Raw genomic sequence first — 19,827 nt, forward strand, 5'->3', positions numbered from 1 at the left:
AATAAGTAGGTATTTCTGTTTTACCAAAGTAAAAAAACACGCCAGAAACATCAACTGCAAAGTTTCTAAATACACGCTTTAGTTATTAATTCATATATTTGACCTTCCTGACCCTGCTCCCCCCCAATGAGCTTCAACCACTCCATATGGGAAAATAAATTAAGTATGTCTATTAAGTATACCTCAGTCACATGCTTTGCTAACTGTCCCTTTAGTCGAACCTTTCTTTGTGTAATCTCAAAAAAACAAAGTTTGAAGTTGCAGTATTTCTGCCTGCAATCTGCAACCCTCAGGTCTCACAAATTGCAGTTCTTGTTTTGTTGTTTGTGGTGTAATCCTCGAAAGTAAAGCTAATTATCTGCAGAAGCATGTCTTCCAAATACCAATTTGTAGCTGTCTCTGCAGCTGGGTGGTGTCTAGAAGGGATACAGGAGATTTCAGGAGGTAATCTCCATTCACACTGTATTCTCAATGGCTGCTGGTGGCTTTGGTTCAGAGTGGATGTGAAACTCTGAAAAAAAAAATCTGTATTTTATTTATCTGCCAGGCAAAGGGAGATTGTCAGAACAGGTGTCAAGGTGTCGCAGCTGCTGTCAAGCCAAAAAGTGAGTCATGAGTCAGAGGCGTTCCAATTAAAGTCGAGTTGCGAGTCTGATTTAATAAAACGTATGAAGTCCTTTAATTTGTGACTATGTGGTGCTACATGAAGCATTTATACGTTCATGTTTATATACAGCATATAGCGTAATCACGTCGAGCTGCTAAGAGCATCACTGAGAACATGGAAGCCTTTTATAGCCTCTATGCTGTATTTTACTGTTTGTCCCAAATTCTACATAAAATATGCTATTCAGCATAGTGACAGGTGTTTCACAAGGCAAGACTTTGTGTAAATAAACATGTCCTATCAGCCTAAATCAGTCCAAACTGCAGTAGAGAAGACCACTGAATTACCCTTGACTGACCAGTATGTTCATTATGGAAGGCCCCAGTTGCCCCATTGAACTGTATTAAAGCCCAGTAAGACGCAACATCAGAACAGTAAATATATCTTATCTGAAGAGTTTTGCATAATTATAACTTGAAACGTGACCTTTTAACAAGTTCTGGGTTTAAAAAAAAAATTCAAAGCAAAATCAGGTCCAAAATTATCATTTGTGTTTCTACAAGTCACAATAACTTGCGAAACGTTGTGCAACAATATCTATATTCTCCCGGTGCTCTTTGCAGAAGGACATTTGTACCTATGTTTTCAAAGCACTGAATACATACAATACTTGATTACGCAAAAAAAATGGCGCTAGGGGTTTGTCAATCAAAACAATGACAAAAGACGTAGTTTGATGACATCGTGAAGTAGCGTGGGATCATGGAAGTTGTTGTCTTCATTGTTAAACAAACACCAGTGGCGATGGAAATCTATCTGACGTGACTCTGGCAGAAATCATGTTCCCGGATGAGGAAATACATTAAAGTTTTATTCACGTTATGGCATTTTATTGTAATGATATAGGCACGAGTAATATTAGCTAATGTACCGTTAACATGCTTTATTATCATTTTCTAATACCTTATAGGTCAGTTATAAGCCATTTTTCTGCACAACTTTTGGGTTGCCAGATTGTGAACACTCCCTCTGGCTGGTGAATCATTAATAGTCAAGTAAAGTCATTAAGGGTACGGAGTGTGTAATGTGTGCAGTAATACATGTTAATAAGTGTTTACTAATAATAGTCACTGTTTTTTACTTTCTAATAAGCCAGCAGCAAAAAATCAGTAAGTACACTTTTGGATTTTGGTCCAGATGCTCTGCAGAAGGTCAGAGGTCAAACCGTCCATTACAGCAGTCAACAGCACCTGACAAGGCAGGTGTCCTGCTGCAGGGGGATAAACACCAGACAGATTCTTCACAACCTGGCAACCCCAAATCTGTACTTATCAGTGGTTTACAACTAATCCAGAAAGTATTAGTACATTATTTATTAACCATTAGCAAAGCCATTAATCAAATGTTTTGGTTTCAGCTAATGGAGATGCTATCACAACATGAGCGACTATTTAGGTAATGCTTCATTTTACAGGTCCGGGAATTCCTAATAACTTCCTAGTACGTTTCTTGGAAAGAATTATGTAATCTGGAATTCATGTTAGATAAAATGCAGGTAGTTTTCAATTGGCATGCTACCAAAAAATAATTCCAGTTAAGTGCTAAACTAGTGTAATCTAGACTCCTCTGGAAATCCACAACTGCTTTTGAAGTCATCACAACAAACTAAACTGACTAAAATGTTTACTGCCAAATTACAAAGTTCTTTACAAGAAACTTTCAAGAAATGATGAGGAAATGATGAGACCTGTATAATAATGTGTGACCACTACTTTCACTTGTCTCAGATGTTGTGGTCAAATCTATGAGCCAATCAGAAATGAGATCCATCCGTTTTCTAGTTAGTGTAAAAACCAACCTGCTTGACTGTAATTGTCTTGTATCTCTGTTGTTTTACTCCATCATGATACTCATTGTCTATTTAGCACACAGAGCTCAGAGCCAATCAAACTGAACTGATGACTTCTGACCTTGATAAAGGGACGCTGAACCCCTAAGGTCTCATAAGCTTTGTGTTGATGGGTCAGGCAGAGAGTTAGCTTAGCATATAATTAATGTTAAATAACCCCTGGTTGTTTGTCAACACTTTTCCCACTGTCTTTTTCCATGCCTTATAATCTTCAGAGTGCCTGCAGGCACAGCATTCCCTGATAACATCTTAAGCCTCTTGTTCCAATACCCTGGCCTGGCAGTAACAACACTGGCCAGTCACTCATTTACAAGCAAAGATAAATGCACAGTCCTTAATCTGTCTCCAGTTAGGTCTCCAGCAACACAACACAGGCCAAGCCCACGCCTTTCACTCCTCCTCAGGCTTAGCTGCTCCATCAGCCCTGCTGCTGCCGCCATGTAGGCTGCCTCCACTCTCACCTCTATCACCTGCCACACAGGTACACAGTGATAAGCACACACACACACACACACGGCCACGGAAAGGTCTCCCAGTAATTAGCATGAAATTTTTTAGAGCTTTTGTGCACGTCCATTATTTCATCAGTGCTGAAGACGCATTTTGGAGTGATATTACTTTGTAGAAATAGCTTACTTGTATCTTTTGGGATTTACATTTTTGGATGAGGAGCATTCATATCAGTCGACTCCAGCCTCTCAGTTGTGAAGCTTTGCTGCGTTTCTTTGTCTATTGTGACTTTTAACTGAATATCTTTGGGGTTTTGGGCTGTTGATTGTGCAAAACAAGCTATTTGATAAAATCAGCCAGGGTTATGAGCATTTCTCACTATTTTCTGACATTTTACAGACCAAATAGTAATAAAATAATTGCCAGATTCACTGGTGATGAAAACAATTGTTAGTTGCAGCCCTATTCAAAAGAACAATACAGGTTGCAGTAATCTATTTTTTTGCCCTCATCAATTCTAAACCAAACACTATCCTACACTAGGATCTAGTATATAAAAAAGGTATTTTAGATAATTTTGCCTTTATTTGATGGCTGACAGGGAAAGCGAGCGAGCGAGCAGGATGACGTGCAACAAAGATCCCATGCCGGACTCAAACTGGGGCATTGCAGTTACATGGTAAACATCTTAAACCACTCGTCCACAGGGACACCCCTAAATATAATGGTATGTGGAACAAATGAAGCCTAAAGCAAATCTGTAAGAAAATGTGTGTGTGCTCAGTCTCATAACATTCCTTTAAATGTGTGCTACAAATTGTATTTTTTTTTCAAATGTGTTGAATCAAACAGGGTTGCCCCCCTTATTGGCTGGTTCCTCAGTTACTCTATTTGGTTTCTGTCTCTCATTAGGAACCACATTTGTACCGCAATTTCTCGGTTTTAAATTGTTGTCAGTATTTCTGTTTCAGTCACTCCTGAAGCTCAGGCAATTTCAACCGTCAGGCAAGCACAACAAAATCACTGTCAGTGCCATATAATTATTGAGGAAGAAAGAAAGAAATAATTAAATGTGAGTCACTTACACAAGCTCATTAAAGCTCATGCTATCCACTCTATTTTCCTTTTGGTTTGAATGAGACAAAGGGAGAACAATATCCCATTAAAGCCTGTTTCCACATCCCATTCATTCGAATTGGTACTGAAGTGTCAGTGTTTTTCTGTGGATTAAAGTCTGATAGCACTTGCAGGAAGAATGATTCCCCCGTTTGAAGACTTGTGAATACAGGCAGGCGGCGAAAGGCAGAGAAGAACAGACTGAGAGAGAACAGATGAGTGGGAAACATAATGGAAGAACGCTTCTAATGCACTGTCTGCGGAGGGTGAATTAGGAGGCAAATAGTGTGATTATTGTGCGATGTGCTGGTGGTAGTGGCAGTGATGGTGGGATCTTGCCAGCCCCAGGATGCAGATAGAAACCACCAGGGGTACAGGAGGGGAGCAGGCAATTGTGATTTATGGGTAGCAGCGGGGCTGATAAGGAAGCTCCCTTCATTTAATGCCTTATCGGCTGCGTTAAAGAAAGGCCACAATTTGCAGCATTCTTAAAAGCCCCAGATGTGACTAATCTCTGCAACCTTCCAGACAATCTGTCTCAGGAAAAACTATAGATCACCCACTTGTCTTACTGATCTCGGGCCTCTTCTCCCTTCAGCGCAAACCACAGAGGGAAATGGTAGAGGAAAAAATGTTCACGCATGTGAGTCAAACCTAAAAGTATACGCTGAGAGTGGAAAATAATAATAATGTTAGAACATCTAAATCATAAAGATAGAACGTTAAACTATCAAGTGTAGTAACATTTTAAACAATAATGTCTCCTAGAAATTACACTTTTATATTACTAATTTACAACAGCAAATGTATTTCAATAGAAAAGTAATGCCACATGAATTACAGTTTTCATCAACATAATTAGGATTGCTAATTAGGATTGCTACTAGGATTGCTACTGATCTGCATAAATAGAGTGACAATATCCACTCTTGTAATACAACATTTGCTCACAGCAACTGAAGCATTTTATGGTTATGTTTAGGGAAAAGTCAGGTTGTTAGGTTAAAAAAGTCAACAGATGTATTTACTTTATTAATATTTAACCAAAAGAAACACTCTTTCCCCAACCCAAAAGTAATAGTTTAGATATTTTGGGAAATGATTCTTGCCGATAGTTAGACGAGAAGATTGATACCACTCTTTGTGTGCTGAATATGAAGCTAGAGCCAGCAGCTTGTTAGCTTAGCTTAGCACAAAGACTGGAAACAGGGGGAAACAGCTAACCTGGTTCTGTCCAAAGGTATCAAAATCCACCTACCAGTACCTCTGAAGCTCACTAATTAACACGTTATATCTCGTCAATTTCCTTCTTTGCGAGAGGTTATGTGTCGGGCTATATCTTGGCCAGCAGAGTCTCTGCTGGTTGTTTAGCAACCGCTCAGGGCAAAGATATGGCGTTCCACGCAAAACAGCAAATTGTCGTTTTCACACCTTTGGTTTTTGCACAGATTAAACAATCCAGATATGACGTGTTCATCAGTGAGCTTTACAGGTGCTTGTAGGTGGATTTTGTTACCTTTGAACGGCTTGTCTACGCTTGCAGAGGAGCCAACGAGCACACCGTCCAACTTCTGTCAGGACAAAACAGGTTATACAAGTTGTACATACGTGTAAGTATACAAGAAACAGCCACGCGAGCATCTCTGAAAGACTACCACGCATGTTCTCCTACATGCAGCCCAAAGAGCGACAGCTAGATACATTTGCTGCAAAACACATAACTAATTAGTGGTGTATAAACGTGAAGTTGAGGAGACGGGGTCGTTTTAAATGGTGCCTCATCGATGTGAAAGTGTGCAGAGACGGAAAAACAAACTTGAGTGAGCATCACCTGAACGGATTAAATATTCTCATTTAAGTCACCACATAGGGAGAAGCCTCCATACAGACCGGCAGCTTTATGATTGAACTTCCTTTGTCGACACACACACACACACACGTCTCCAGCACTGTGTCAGGTGTCTCGGCACTGTTCTCCCAATAAAATGGAAACTTGACATAGCTGATCAATACTAATCACAGACATAATTACTCACTGGAGCTTAGGTATGCCATTGATTTTTAAGGCAGTTGTTTGCATTACTGTCATATCTGATCTTAATAATCCTAAAAGGACTTCTTTTTTTTTTCTTGAAGTTTACGGTCCTCAGCCATGTTGTGTAAAATGTATGAATGTCATTGCAAGGTCTAATCAATGTGTACTGATGATTTGAGCACCGGGTGAAGTCTTTTATTTGCATGGCTGTGTTTCCACGGCTGGACTTGGGACAATCTAGGAAAAAAAAAAGAAATTATAGAAGAGAGTGGGTGAATTATTGATCAGTTCAGCCAGTGTGTCAGATAAACAATAGTTGCATTCTCCCCAGCCGCCTCAAATTAACTGGACATTACTCCTACAATGGTGGCCAGAAGAGATTTCAATAGTTTGCATATTGATAACCAGTTTTGATAACCAAGTTTTTTTTCCCCTCCACTCATTCACAAATCAAATTGTGATGCGCTTTCAGGCTCCTTCCTCAGCTGAGCTCTGCTAATAGTTATGTGCAAATAGGTAGAAGGAAGTGGAGCAGTGTTCATCTTCAGGTCAATCATCTGCAACGCGATATCGCCTGGTAATCCCTCCCGCTCCGTCACTCGCCTCTGTGGTTAGCACGAGCAGCTACAATCCTCCAAATGTGTGCCACGTTTGACTTTAAAGCGCGTCTCTTTCTTTAAATTAAGTGCATATATTTATTTTTCATATGCCTCACTGTGTTCTACAAGTGTAATTAGTCTGGGATACTCAGCAGTTGATTTTTTCTGCCCCCCCCTCCCACCTCCATTCTTAAGTATTCATGAAAGCCAGTGATCTGACAAATGGAATTTTTCAGCACGGTAGCATCTTGCATCTCAGGACCTTATTCCGCCAGATAATCCTGTTTAAATATCCAGCCCAGTTTACACAGCCCAGGTGGGGAAAGATCGGCAATTGCATTTGAACGCTCATACATGCACACTTGTGCATGTGTGCACCCCTGCACTCTCACATACCTACATATAGTAAAAGCAAAACATCAAACAATAGAGAATATTGGTGGTTTGGTTTGTGATCATTTCCCTGTCGGAGGATAAACAGAGAGGATTTTTCTGTTGCATTCAGGGCTCAGCGGTCATCCCTGCGTCTGTACTGTGAAATGTCCCACCGACTAACAGCCTTGACTTTGCTGTGCTGGTCTATTCTCAGTTAACCAGGCTAATTCATCATGAGCGCACCTCTAACACCAAGGTCAGTCACATAATGGGGCTGTGATTGGATCAAAGCAGAGGTCCAAAAGATGACCACCTTACAGTTTCACATGTACCCTGCGACCCCTGTGACTCAACTCAACACGACCCCACAGTCCCTGTTGTGTTCCTCACATCCAACGTGCCGCCCACCGGGGGAACTGGCAGCTCCCGTATTGTTTACTCTCCTCTCTTTGTTGTCATGGTCCACTGGGGAATATCCTACAAGTGAACTGGCATTTGACGGGGTTTGTATGATGTGGGAGGAGGGAGGTGGCGTGGTGTGTTGGGAGTCACCTATTTCCCCAGGAGGCAGGGCCTTTTTGGTCTGTTTGGTCCACACCGTGTGCACCCCACCACCACCACCACCACCCCTCCATCCACTCGGTCTCCTGCCCCCCTCCTCTGTCTCTGCCTCTCCTGTGTTTCCCCACCGCTCCAGCCCGCCTGCACGCCTGACAGACAGACAGATGTTATCTGCCGTGCATCTCCAGCTCTGGGCCTCTATCACTCTCCACAAACAGCCCATTGCTTGCACACAGGCTGCAAATTTCGTCTGCCTCTCTCCCTCTAGATAAGGGGCAATATCAGTGACAGAACATATTTTATGTATGAAATGTAGCTCACAACAAGCAGTCAAGCATTAGGTTTGTTTAAATAGATGATCCTTATCGCCATTCTTTCAACACAGAGTTTTGACATTGTTCTCTGTTTATTTTTCTTTGCACACAATTCTTCTTTTTTTATGCTATCTTGCCCCACAATTGGCTTTTAGAGAGGCTCCTGTCCGGGAGGTTGAATTCATTGCTATTTTAATTATAGCCGCTCGGTGCAGCAGGACAGGACCCGCGTGTGGAGCGTTTCCTGCTCGGCCGCAGTTGTAGTTCTTCTTCCTCCTAAACCCATCCAGTCGACATTCCGGCGGATTATTTGCCAGGGATTTCTCTTGTCAAAGAAGCGACACTATTCCCCCTACTGTTGGCTGTTGTTAGCATCAGATATTGGGTGATTTCCATTTAGTGCTCAGGTTATGCTTGTCAGTTTGTGCCCAGCATTTTTGTAATGATGGAAATAAGATCTTACATATGCCATGAGTCTGGCTGACATAATAGTTTGGTTTGTGTGTGTGTGTGTGTCTGTGTGTATTAGGAGATGTCAGTTTTAATATTTATGTCGTGAACATGCTACTTTTACTTTTTCTACGAATATTTAAATGCAGACAAAAGCTACATTTGTATAAAACACAGTTCCATATTAATTATCATTGTATTTTCTGTCCAGTATCTCCCAAACAAATCCAACAATATATAATTTACTGTACATGTACGCTGATTGAATATGCTTTTTTCATTTTGGATAATTCAAGCCTTGTTTTGTGATGAAAAGCCCTGCCCCAGTACGTCCTGTTGGGTTTTCCCCCTGTAAACCCCCCCAAAAAGCAAAGCCTCACCCCCATCGCACACACACACACACACACACACAATAATATGGCGGGTGGGGGGGGGGGATTCAGGTCATTACCATAACAAGCTGGCGTGTTTCTGAAGATACACTTGTTCAGAATAGACAGGGGCAAGAGGGGGGTAGGCCGGGGTGGCAACACAGGCCCAGTTTATTTCAATAACAACAGCCAGACACAAGGCCTATCTAGTCAGACTTTGAATGAAACACTTGGGCTCTGATGGAGCGATAAGACACAGATGCTAAAAAGGAGGACTGCTAAAACGGCCTCTTGACCCTCACTTCGCTTTATTATCAAGGACAGCAAATGAAAGTGGACTCAGTAAACACAGAAGATAGTTTTATGAACCGGGTAAAACTTTTCTTTTTTTTAATTCATTTTTATTTACATTTTTTTTGGAACACATATCTATTTATTTTGGAGTATTCATATAAAGGGAGGGGGGGGGGGGGGGGGACATGCCTCTTCTCTACCGATTTACTCTTGTGTAAACCTGAATTGTTAATTACAGAGCGATCATTTTCACATGAATGGCTCTGTGTTTACTGTGGGGACACTGATCTCTCCCTGGGGAGGACCACGTCGAGTGCTTTACACATAAACAGATGTGTTTTCTTTTTCTTTTAACACAGGTAATCCTTGAGGTTAAATCTGGGCTAAACTCTACAGCGAAAAAGACCCCGCGCCTTCTTATTTGTACAGATAGAGCGCGCACACTTAGATTTAGGGGGAGATGTCCTAAATCTCAGCTTGATTTCCTATGTTAACCGTGGCTTAGCTTTGGCTGGGCTGGATGCAGGAGAGCCTGTTGAGAGTTAGTGGAGTAGTTGTAAATATGTGGTAACACTTTCAGTGGTAATCCTCCTGCACAAAGAATTGCCAGAGATTATGGACCGGTTGTCTGACAGAGAGAATCCTCCGGCACAATCAAATTCCTATGGCTGCTGAGATTTGTGGAGGGGCACAATGCTGTACAGCTCGGCTCGCCAGTAATGTGAGGGCAAGCTGTTCCCTAGATGGAGAGCTAAGGAGCAAATATAGCATGAAGTGCATATTAAGTAAACAGGGGGTGGCTAAAAATATAGCATCCTAGCTGAGAGAACGGTGTTTTTCAGGGAAGATGGCTGTTTGCTGTCCACTGGAGTGCACTTCACCAAGACAGTTTGACCTGTGCCTGTCCTATCCCGTTGACCCCCCCCCCCCCCCTCTCCCTCCACCGACCCTCTGTGCTGACCCGAGCCGAGGAGACGTGAGAACCGCAGCCGCCTGCTCCTCCACCTTCCTCCTCCGAGCACTACACAATCGCCCTCGCTGACACATTTTGAGTGGGGTTTAAGGAAGTGAAGTGAAGAGAGAGTGTGAGGGAGCGAGAAACCCCACCACAGCCCCATAGCCCCGAGGATGAATAGATGATAGAAGCCGTTTCATTTCGAAATCGGCCTCTGCACTTGGCTGAACCTACAATAAAAGTTGATAATTGAGAAGTGAAAGAGTAGGATCAATACGACTGTGGAGAAAAAAAATGGAGGCATGGGCTTATGTTTAATGCAGTTTAACTGATATTTAATATTTTCTGCTTTCTCTCTCTTCTTCTCCTTTTGTCCACATTAAAATACTTCAAAAAGAATTCTAATAAAGTGGAAATTAAAAGGAGCGTAGATTGGGGTTGGAAAGAGAGGCCTCTAATCCCGCTATCTCTTAATAATTCAAAGTCTCTTTTATTTTCTGAATAAAAAGCGGAATTAATCTGGCACTGTGAAGCTGTCCTCTCTTCTCACTGTTTAAATAAATCCCCGTTCGTACATTAGACGCGAGGAGGCCGGCTCTGGCTCCTCGCCAAGCTCTGTGTCAATTCCCTCCTGCCTCCTTCCTTTTCTCTCCCAGCCCCTCTTTATTCCCTTTCTTTTGCTTTCTGCCAGGGAGGGACCTATGAGAGAAGCCATGCCACCAGAGAGCTGCTATCTCCAGAACCTGCTCAGCACACAGGCCTATCACAGGCAGCTAAGACCACTTAGCTCAGGCCGCCAAAAGGCACCCTTATGAAACTTTACCCAGATATTAGGGCACTGTGAAGCCAAATGATATATTACAAAGGCATTGTGTAAAGGGGGTGACCATTTATAGTATTTATATAAGGCTGCCCCAGCTGTCAGAAGAGGTACTATTTTGGCCTCTGACAGAAATAGAAAGGTGGGAATTTTATCCTTTAGCCTAAGAAGCACATAGCATTTTTATTGTGCTAATAATAAATGCAGATTCACAGCAAATTCTAATAATGAATTGTGTCATTATGTGTTTTGTTTCATTTAAGATTTAGCCAGTGTTTCTGTACAAGAGACAATTTCAACAATTCAACAATAAGTCCACTCCACAAATGGACGGCTAAGTCGCTCAGCTTTTCACAAGACAAAAGACGAGCCTTTGAAAACTGACACCATGAAATAAAAAGGAGCTTAGGCTCCGAGAGTAAAACTGAGCAAACGGAGTAGACGGAGGAGTGGGGATATAAGAACAGGCCCGAGCACGAGCATGAGGGCCTGCAGGCTCCTTGATTAGCGCTGCCCTCTCTATCAGTTCGCTGGCTGCCTGTCTTCAGAAACCTCTCGGCAGCAGGTCCCCCCCTCCGTGTCCGCGGACTCCTCCTCTGGTGGTGCTGTGGGGTAGGAGGCTGCTGTACTCGACACGCCGGTGCTCTCTCCGCTTCCCAATGATGCATCTGTGGAGATGAGCGCAGAGTCTGCCCTTGCTCTGATAGACGCCTTTTGTGGCACTTCAGAATCTAAGATCCTCAGCTCGATCCTGGATCAGCCTTCCCGCTCTCTCCTCTGTGGTCGGAGATTTATGGCATAGCTTTCCCCCCTCTCTCTCTTCTCCCTTCTTCTGCATATGCTCTGGCTCAAGCTGCCCACACTTGCGATTGTGACGATACTCTCCTCAAGAGACGCCGGCTGAAAGACAAACAATAGCTTCAGACTTCTTCTGCGACTATTCATCCAGCGAGACGCTGCGTTTGAAAAGCACACCAGTGTCATCCAATTGGCTGTTTATGATTTAACAATATCCTGGAAAATATCAGTATCTTCTCAAGGTGAAGCCTTGGACTTCTGCACCCTATAACCAATACACACATCTCATTTTATGTGTTGAAAACACCATGATTTTGTGAGGCTGTTGGAAATGAGATTGACATGCCCGGTCGAGGGCCAAGTCTTTCTAAAACCCGGCACGATTCTTTTTTTCACTGCTATATTGCTCCTCGCAGAAGTCTCTACTTTATATGTTATCAAATGATAAAAAAAAAAAAATCAAGTAGGAAATAGACGAGGCCCAGGGGGAAAGTGTAAAAGGTGTGTCTTAAGTTCCCTGAAGGCAACAAAAAGTCATTTTCACTGAGGTGTGCACTATTTTTATTTATATACCTCCTTCGCTCTGTTTCTTCATACATACTGTTTGTGGGGCTATCATTATACCAGACAGAGAGGTGGGGGTAAAAACCATTTGCATTAGCATCACTGTCTGACTCCAGGCACTAAGCAATGATACTTTATTCCATACCATTCAGAGGGCCATTATCACTCTACCCCCTCTGTCCCCTCTTCCAGTGGGGAGCTCCCACACACACACATGCACCCGCAATTACACGACGCGCCGCACACACCGTTCCCATCCAGCCCTATCGCGGATAGCATCTCGGCGCAACACTGGCACAGAGGTACAGGACGGGCGAGGGAAGTGGAGGGGAGGGACATTTCCGGAGGGGGGTCCTGGCATGTAATTGTCCTGGTGAGCACTCAATAGCACCTTAAACCAAGCAGGCAATCTACAAAGCTGTGCAGTGAAGGAGGGAAAGGCCCCGTGGCTATGGGGACCCTAATAGGAACTTCTTTCTCACAGAGATAAATGGAGAAAGTTCCTTTTATTTATCGGTAGCTGCTGTTTGGGACTGGGGCTATCAAAGCGCAGCAGTGCTATTTATCCCTCCAAAAAGGATTCGTCCGACACAGGGCTGAGGGCGAAAGAGGGAAAGAGAAGGCTAAGGAGGGGGGGCGACCACTGGAAATTGGCAGAAACAGAAGGTCAAACTGTTTATCTTTTTATTCCCATGTCTCTCCCTCTCCTTCATTCTTCTACAACTGTCCTCTCTCAGTTTACCTGTTGTGGCGAGATACACAGCCGCGGTAATAAAACTCTTTTGGTAGCTGTTACTGTATGGAAAGCAGGCAGATTCAAGTGAGCAGAAATTCAGCGAAAGATCAAACCAGCCAGGGTTAAACTAATATAATGCCATTAAGGTGAATAAATAATTTGTTTTCATACGCTCTTAAAATGAAGGAAGTTCTTAAATTGAAACTGAACCAAAGAAAAGGAATGAATTTTAAATTGACAAAAAACTCCATCCATGTCAGGCTAATTGCTCAGCTTTGATAGTGAGTTTAACATGCTAATACACATGTTAGTTTATCAAGCGAAGACGCCGGTCCTCGCCTAATTCATTAAAATGACAGTGAGTGAAATGTCACATGCACAAGTGCCTGTCCCCTCTCTGTCCTGAGTGCCACATGGAGAACGGCTCCACTGTGATAAAGCGTTCATTTTGCCGTGGATGGCTGAGCATTGTTAAACAAGCAGCTGTCTACATGTCAACTGTCATGACCCCGCACACATATTCTGCTTAATACAAAGAGAGGCGAAAGTTGTGGATTCCTGTTGTTCTCTGAGCTATTTTTTTGTAGCAGATTTCTACAGAATAAATACTTCCAATATTTCAGAGAGATGTTTTTACCGCAGTCATGCTACCAGGTTGAGGTTTGATTAAAGCTGCACTATATATTAATACTGCTGTATTACAACTGGGTCAAATGACTGTGTGATGTTAAAGGGGTTGCTCATAGTGATGAACCCACTGAGAATCATCACTCGACTCTGCAGCTCCCCTGAGATCTACAAAGTGTCTTTCAGCTCGTTGTTTTGGTTTTACAGCCCACAACTTCACTGTTTTGGTTCACTTTCACAGCTCCGTTTCCGGACACAGCAGGCGCCTGTTTTCAGCAAGAGAGAAAAAGCTCTGATAAACTGTACGCTACCTGCAATTGGCAGACATACATTATAGCTAGTGAACATAGTGGAGCATTTAGCAACTAAAAAGCAAGACACATTTCGCAGGAAGACCAAAACAGAGCTAAAAGGAGAGTGGATATCAGACATCAACTAGACAAAAGCACAACTCCAAATAAATGCTAATATTGTTCTGTGTCTACTGAATAAATAGGCAACTGTTTGCTAATGCGTTCACCATGTTAACTTTATGAGGCCACAATATGTCAGTGTTGCATTTGGCGCTCGTTACGCTGCCCCAAAGTGGCCAAAAAAGTAAAACTAATTTTATAATTGAAGGTTTCTTTCATTGTTTTATTCTGAACAAATTAAACATGTGCCTGGGGTTTACTATCCATTTACTGAGATAAATGAGCACAACTGTACTTGCTAACAGAATCTGAGCCAAAATTAAACAATTAATTTGTTAGCATTCAAAGAAACTACAGCTCCCAATAAATCTCCAGTGCAGCATCATGTAAAATATGTCATTGTATCCATCCACTCTCTTTTCTAATGTTGTCTTTCCAACTGTTAGTCCATCCTGTCCACTCTCATAGCTTGTCACTCTGTTGACTGGCGATGTTTAACCTGCAACGAGCTTGGGTTTGTGGGAAATGTTGTGCGCTAAAGGCTGCTAAATCCAGAAATATTAAATAATCAACAATCTTTCAAATGTCAATGTGATTTTGAAGTAGATTTTCTTACTTCTGTAACAGAGCCTGCATTTTATGTCTAGCTAGCAATGGACAGTCCATTTTCTAAATGAATTTAAAATATATTGAGTTCTTGCATAAACATTTGTAAGACAGAAAACATTTATGAAACATATATGTAAAATATTAACATTCTTACCTTTTTAGCAAAGCAACATTTGCTGTGTGTCCCAATTCTGCCAACAACATGTGGATGTGACCTTACGACAGTGATGGATCATCAAGCCAATCTCAAATTAATGTCATCACTTGCTGGCTCATTTACATCAGCCTCATCTACTGTAGGTGTCCTGGCAAAAGGAGCTCAATGGACGGCTCTCTTTGAAGCCGAGCGTGGTTTAGGAGGTGAAGGAGGACTGGGCAAACCACACACTGGTGATGAATGACTTCACTGATCCATTACTGTCTATTTTAGTCCCGTAATCCAAGTGGGAATGCCCACATCAAAGCCTGGCTCCTTCCTAAGAGGAATTCCCCTCATACTTGGACATGCAAATGAGCAGGGCCTCCTCCAGGCCCCCACACCTGATTGAGGCGTGCAACGCCATTGCCAACGTTGTGCCATGGGAATTACATACCAAGGGATGGCATCCAATTGGACCAAACTCTCCCTAAGCAATTTGCTTTGGCTTTATTCACTGGCATAGTCAGGCATGGCAGCACTTCCTTTATTTCACGGCCATGCCGCAAGATTTCTGGCTGGACCTCGCTTGGAAGCCATATTATGGCTGAGAAAGGAGGAAAAGAGGGATTTGGTTTTTACAAAAGAATAGAGCATGGATCTGTGTCAGTGTCTCTGCTCATTCAGGTTTTGGGGATGTTTTCACTTGTTGCCTGAGCTTATGATGAGATGTTCATGATTCTCTTCCTGTCCCTGATCCTATTGGAACAAAAACAATTGTCGCTGCTCCGAGTTAGCGCTGCCAAACAAGTTTTCCCTACCCAGGAACAAAGGAACGCATGCATATGATAATCTAAAGCTACTACTACAATGCTAATTCATTTCTTTGATTCAGCGCTGGAGAAGTACAGTACAAAAGTACCAAATGTGTGTCCTTTGGCCTTTCAACTGCACCCCACCTCACACAAATACAGAGCATTGGAGATAGTTTCCCAAAAATAAATTGGGAAAAGATATAAAAATGTATGTGAGACTAGACTGATAGCTCCTCTAACTTTTTTGAGAGTTTCATTGTCCCACAAAGAGAAGGTGCCTGTGTGAATTTCTGCTGCACTCCAGACAAAAAAGAAGAAGGTCACCCGGCTCCCTGGACACCATCACCAATGAAATGGCGAGGGAACAAGGGAAGAATAATAGATATTTCAGTGAGCAATTCTTAGCAGGAAAAGGGAATTTATGTACATGTAGATGAGAGGGAAGAAAACGGGTCAGTGACCGCGATGGACCATCTTTTTGGAGAAGAAACCTTGCTGAGGGAGCAGGAGCACACGTTTAATTCCTGCTCAGCCATGCGTTCACCAGCCAGAACAGGAGACGGCTGCTCTCGCCGTGGCTACAGTTAAAGAGCAGGGGTCTCTTCACGTCAGGGTCACAAAGTGGGGTTTTCTTCCCTTGTAGATAATGAGATAGTAAATGGGCGAGCGCCACAGCCCTTTTCTTGGAGCGCCCTTATATGTGGCTCTTTACACCTCTGTGGGTTCACGCTTTAGCTGGGCCCCGCTCGCACGCCCCCGCCATAATTAATTTAGTCTTAATTGCCCTGCTGCTCTGGTTGCTGTCCCAACATTATTTCTCCACTCTCTGCAGATTTAACGTTTAAAAAAATCTCTCCGATCAGTCGGCAGGGGGACTAGAACAACAGCGAGCCTTTTGTGTCCTGAACAAAGTAGACAAAACAACCACAACATGGGCTTTTGTGTTGTCATCACAGGAACAATGTTTATTACTTTTAGAAAAGAAAAGAGACTGACGTCCAATTAACACTAATTTATTATAGTATTAGTGTGAAACAGTTTCTCTTTTAAATGTGGATTGTTATCTTTACCGTGACCTTTTTCTTTGTTTAGAAATATATTCAAATTAGGGTTGAAATTTTCTCATTTACTTGGTGGTATCTCTCCATGCAGATATAGTATTTTGTATAGTAATCTGTGGTTACAGCAGAATCTAGATCTTTTACTAACAACACTACAATGTAAAAATAAGCTTGCATCTCCAAAATGTTAACAGTTCAGGAGCTAAGGAAAACATCTCTGTTTTTAGCTTTCTTGACAAGGCATTTTTCAGATACTCTAGATTAAATTGTTAATTTAGTTCAAGAATTAGGGAGGGAAAAAGAACACTTTTCAGAAATAATCAAAAATGGAGGTATAAGATTTTGGACAGTGACAGTATGTAAGTATTATCAGTACAAAATTGTATCAAAAGTACTATACAGAAAGATTTCCCCTGTTTATAATCAGCATTTCGATGTTGTCGCTGGTTGAGGTGGAGCTCATTTTAAGTATTTTATTGGGTAGTTTAATTTATACCAATGCATGATATTTTTTAGGAAGAATATATATTTCGTGTATAAATCCTACAGTAACTAGCTGACAGATCACAAAATTCCTTTCACTCTTATTATAGTGGAAGCAGAAATCTCCTTGATCTTAAAGAACCTTGGCAAATAAAACCAAAACAATGTGGATGGATGGCTAAACACCACTAGAGGTAAGTGAGGATGATGATATTGTAATTTCAATTAACCACACTTGTAAATAAATGTTTTGGATTCAGATTGGGGGTTTTTTTCTATCATGAGCCAAACTCCACACCTTGTTCTTTGGCAACATGCCCTTCTTTCCTCCTCCACAAGGATTCCCCACCCAGAAAGCCCTGTCTGGCAGATTTGTGCCTTTCTTGTGCTCCTTTCATAGAGCAGAGAATGCAGCTGAAAGGCAGGGCAGGCTTCCTCGCTGCCCCGGGACCAGTCCAAATTGTAATCCTATTCCTCTGTTTATCAAAAAGAGGGAGAGAGCAGAGAGAGGGAGGCATTGAGCTGACAGCTTGATTGTGATGCTCCTGTCTGATAACTCAGCTAACCTTATCCATCTATTTCACCTCAACCTTGCAGCCATGTCCCCAACCCCCTTCCACCTGCTTCATCTTCTACCCTGTGAGAGCCACACACACACATATAGGCTTACCTTGCACACTCTCTCTCTCTCTCTCTCTCTCTCTCTCTCTGTCTCTCTCTCTCTCTCTTTCTCTCTCTCGTTCCCGTAATACACACACACAAATAATCACTGCACACCTCTGACCCCTTTATCGAGTGTCGGTGTTAATCCTCATCTCTCTGCTCAATGCAGAGCACAATCACAGAGACCCGCAGGACCTGCAGTTAGCGCTGTGGTTAAGTAGCCCACGGTAAAGAAGTCTGTGATAAAGGTGGCACAAAGGGTCAGTAGCAGCTAGGAGCATGGGCCCGAGCCCATGACTGGCCATGGCCTTGAGACAGGACAAAGAGGCGGGGTGCGGAGGACGTGCAGGGTAATAGAGGGATTGAAGAGGAAGTGGGGGACAAAGAGAGAATGTGCACGGCAAGGGCTGGGCTAATATACTGCGATAAGAACCCAACATTTATGTTCATAAAAAGATATCTTCAGTATTTCAAGTTGTTTATTAAAACTCTACAGAACTGAATGTATTAAAACAAGGGATGATACTAAAGTCTGACACTGTGGGCCCCCCAACTCAGACAACTGCACCCCCCCCCCCCCCCCCCCCCCCCCAATGTTTTTGGAAAATGGGCACTATTAAAAGTATGCCAAATTAGCTATTAGCAGCTCCTGTTTGCAATGTGACAATGAATATACAGACAACTATCACTGGATTGCTTTGATATCGAAGACAACTTAAAACTGTGATGATTCTCAGGCAAGTTCTGCAGTTATAAGGAGCGTCTTCTTTCTATGATTTCTAAGCGATTTGGACGTTTATTTGCAATGGACAACGGAGACAACGCGCCTCTCAGTTTGAAAACATGCATTAAATGTTAGAATCCTAAGTAGTGAGTTGAACTAGCATGCACATTAGTCAGTTTGGCAGCCACCACATGTCAGCTAAGTTAACAGATGTTTTGCAATTAATATCATCTAATTACTGTATAATGAAAAATTACACATTACCCATTAAATTACGGCTTCCAGAGGATTTTTACGTTGATGGACTGTGGAGTGTTGATAAGTAACATATTTAAATTGAAGCCATTTGCGGGTTTTATGTTAACATCCAACGGCTGTGATTCAGCAAATCAATCAAGCGCAGCACAGGTAGCTTTAATGATATTCTCCTATGTTCAGGAAAACATCCATCTTCTCTGCTCATTCCGCTGTAGCCTGCTCTGAGGATTGTCCTTGGGACACCCATGTGACACACGACGACATGCACCCAGCCAACGCAGAGACACAGGCAGACCCACATATACAAACACACATGCACACTCACACAGACAGGAAGAGACACACTAGACAGCTTCACTGTCAGAGATAAATGATGCCTGACACTGTGGCCTGGAGAAATGGGCTGACTGAACAGCAGCGAGATGAAGATACTTCTCACAAAGGTTCCCTGAGCCAAACAAGTAGTGTCCCTGGGAAACCTGGATGCTGACTTCTGTAGCTCGAGGGCCACGTGTCAGTCAAAACATCCTCCAAACAACCACTTTGAAAGCTGACGAACTTTATCACCCAGACACAAACTTGTAGATTGACAACTTAATGGCAGGATGGGTTGGCAGTCCACATCATGAGCTCTAATAAAGACGTGAAAACAACGGCCGCCTTCATTCAAAAACAAATCAGGTATTGTGCATTTATTTCACATTAATAGACTTATTACTGCATGTCTCTGATATTCATGAATATTTTTTCTTATATTTAATTGTCGAAGCCAATGCTCGCCTTTGATTCTTCTGTTGACAAAGACGGATGTGAGTTCAAGACGGTACAGAGGACTTTTAATGTGATGACTGTCTTTTGTGCTGAGAAACAATAGCAGCTGTAGCTCGGGGGCTTCTCTGTGTTGTGGGAGCCCCAGATACACACAGGAAGGGAAGACTATACACAATGTTCAGAGACCTATCCCCTTTAGGACGATCAGATCAGTCAGTCAGAGGGCCCCTCCGCGGGCCCCGGGGTCAGGGGCCACGCCAGTCAGACAAGACACAACAGAGGACCCCGTCTCTACATGCGAGGCAACTGCGTA

The sequence above is a fragment of the Enoplosus armatus genome, chromosome 7 (assembly GCF_043641665.1).
Source record: "Enoplosus armatus isolate fEnoArm2 chromosome 7, fEnoArm2.hap1, whole genome shotgun sequence".
NCBI lineage: Eukaryota > Metazoa > Chordata > Actinopteri > Centrarchiformes > Enoplosidae > Enoplosus > Enoplosus armatus.